This window comes from Mus caroli, unplaced genomic scaffold (assembly GCF_978045245.1).
Source record: "Mus caroli unplaced genomic scaffold, Mus_caroli_1 scaffold_5, whole genome shotgun sequence".
Classification (NCBI taxonomy): Eukaryota; Metazoa; Chordata; class Mammalia; order Rodentia; family Muridae; genus Mus; species Mus caroli.
This window is the reverse complement of record NW_028227260.1, coordinates 100,189,853-100,192,549: the sequence shown is the minus strand read 5'-3', so window position 1 is coordinate 100,192,549 and position 2,697 is coordinate 100,189,853. Positions and strand designations below refer to the sequence as shown.

The 2,697-nt window shown below is 47.3% G+C and overlaps 1 pseudogene; it reads left to right on the top strand.

Moving 5' to 3' along the window:
* Positions 1-522: 522 nt before the first annotated feature.
* Positions 523-1,851, top strand: LOC110287355 (adenosylhomocysteinase pseudogene; annotated as a pseudogene).
* Positions 1,852-2,697: the final 846 nt, after the last annotated feature.

Sequence of the window (2,697 nt, the reverse complement as noted above, 5' to 3'; positions counted from 1 at the left end):
ACAAATCGCCAGAGCTCACTCAATAGTCAGCAATATGCAAAACAATGAAAATATCACCACACCTCTCAAAGGTGGTGGATGGTGACACCCAAGGTTGTCTCAATATGTATACAAGTGCATCTCCATGAACCAGCACATACACACGCACCAGCTACCCATGAATAATAGGATAAACACATGCAACAATAGAAGACAGTCCACTAATAAGACCCTACTGTGAAAAGATCGCCATCCCAACAGATGAAAAATGGAAACCAGAGAGGAGTGGCAAGAAAAAATGATTCCTTCAAACTTACACAGCTTCTCAATAACCAAACCCAAAGACATTAAATTGGTTGAAATGTTGCAAGCTCAAAGCAAATAGAAACAAACAGATTAAACAGATGAATGAGTAGTAAGTCATTCAAAATTTGAATGAGAAATTCATCAAGCAGATTCTTTAAAACTTGATTTTTTTTTAGTAAAAAATTCAATTAAAAAAAAAAACAACTTCGCCTGCCCGGAGCCGCCCGGCCCCCTTTACTGAGTTCATCAGTCCTAGCGGAAGCGCCGCCAGCATGTCTGATAAACTGCCCTACAAAGCCGCGGACATCGGACTGGCCGCCTGGGGACTGAAGGCCCTGGACATAGCTGAGAATGAGATGCCAGGATTGATGTGCATGCGGGAGATGTACTCAGTCTCCAAGCCACTGAAGGGTGCTGGCTTTGCCGGCTGCCTGCACATGACCGTGGAGACTGCTGTTCTCATTGAGACTCTCGTGGCCCTGGGTGCTGAGGTGAGGTGGTCCAGCTGCAACATCTTCTCTACTCAGGACCATTCAGCGGCTGCCATTGCCAAGGCTGGCATTCCAGTGTTTGCCTGGAAGGGCGAGACAGATGAGGAGTACCTGTGGTGCATTGAACAGACTTCAAGGATGGACCCCTCAACATGATTCTGGATGATGATGGTGACCTTACTAACCTCATCCACACCAAATACCTACAGCTTCTGCGAGGAATCGGAGGTATATCTGAGGAGACCACGACTGGGGTCCACAACCTCTACAAGATGATGTCCAATGGGATACTGAAGGTGCCTATAATCAATGTCAATGTTTCTGTCACCAAGAGCAAGTTTGACAACCTCTATGGCTGCCGGGAGTCCTTCATAGATGGCATCAAACGGGCCACAGATGTGATGATTGAGGGCAAGGTGGCAGTGGTGGCAGGCTATGGTGATGTGGGCAAGGACTGTGCCCAGGCCCTGAGGGGTTTCGGGGCCCAAGTCATCATCACCAAGATCGACCCCATCACTGCACTGCAAGCTGCCGTGGAGGGCTATGAAGTAACCACCATGGACGAAGCCTGTAAGGAGGGCAACATCTTTGTCACCACCACAGGCTGGGTGGATATCATCCTTGGCCGGCACTTTGAGCAGATGAAGGATGACGCCATTGTTTGTAACATTAGACACTTAGATGTTGAGATTGATGTAAAGTGGCTCAATGAGAACGCCGTGGACAGAAGGTGAACATCAAGCCCCAGGTGGACCGCTACTGGCTAAAGAATGGGCGCCGCATCATCTTGCTGACTGAAGGTTGTCTGGTCAACCTGGGTTGTGCCATGGGACACCCCAGCTTCGTGATGAGCTACTCCTTCATGAACCAGGTGATGGCACAGACTGAGCTGTGAACTCACCCAGATAAATACCCCGTTGGGGTTCACTTCCTGCCTAAGAAGCTGGATGAGGCAATGACTGAAGCCCACCTGGGCAAGCTGAATGTGAAACTGACCAAGCTGACTGAGAAGCAGGCCCAGTACCTGGGCATGCCCATCAATGGCCCCTTCATGCCTGATCACTACCGCTACTGAGTTCTGGGGCTGTCCTTCACCTTCCAGCTGCCACCCTTGATCCGGGCCCTACCTCTCATTCCCAAGAGCAAATGTCACCAACTTTGCTCCGCCACACCCCTCCCCTTAGCCCCCTGGGGCTGGTCACTCTGTCTTTGACCTCTGCTGTACCCCTCATACTGTTCAGGTGTGGAGGGGGAATGGAGAGGTACCTGGGAGGCATCCACAGGGGACATGACCTCAGAAGTCTTGGAAGTCCTGAGGCTGGATGTTGCTAGTGATGGTCACAAGCCATGTACCTTATCATCCAGACCCTCAATTGGTCTTTAGATCTGTGTGTTTGGTTTGAAGATCCATTGGTTTCTCAGCCCAGGACCCAAGAAGGAGCTCTACCAAAGAGCAGGAACCCCTGGAGTTTGAAGGTTCCCGAGAGCTTGGCCTTTTTACTGTTGGGATGTCTCTTAAACCTCATGATACTGAGTTGGTACTATTTTTGGTCCCTATTTCACAAGAGTTAGGATAGATTAACCAAGAAAGGACAAGTGACAGAGACTGAGACTGAAAGGGGCTGGAAAAACAAATAGGAAAAGGCCTGTCAGTTCTGTATAATTGATGGTTCCTATCACAAGCCCAGGTTACAAACAGATTAATTTGTTTTATAATGTTTATATACTATTTAGAATGTTAACAAAGGAAGGTGGATAAAATACAGTTTTTACTGAAAAAAAAAAACCCCTTCAGTGTAAAGCAACACCAATAGGCTATAACTATCAGAATAAGAAATTAGGATTTTAAGAGAAGAATCACAATCATATGGCTATAAATAAATCAAAAATCACAAATATAACTTTCAAGAACTCTGGAAAA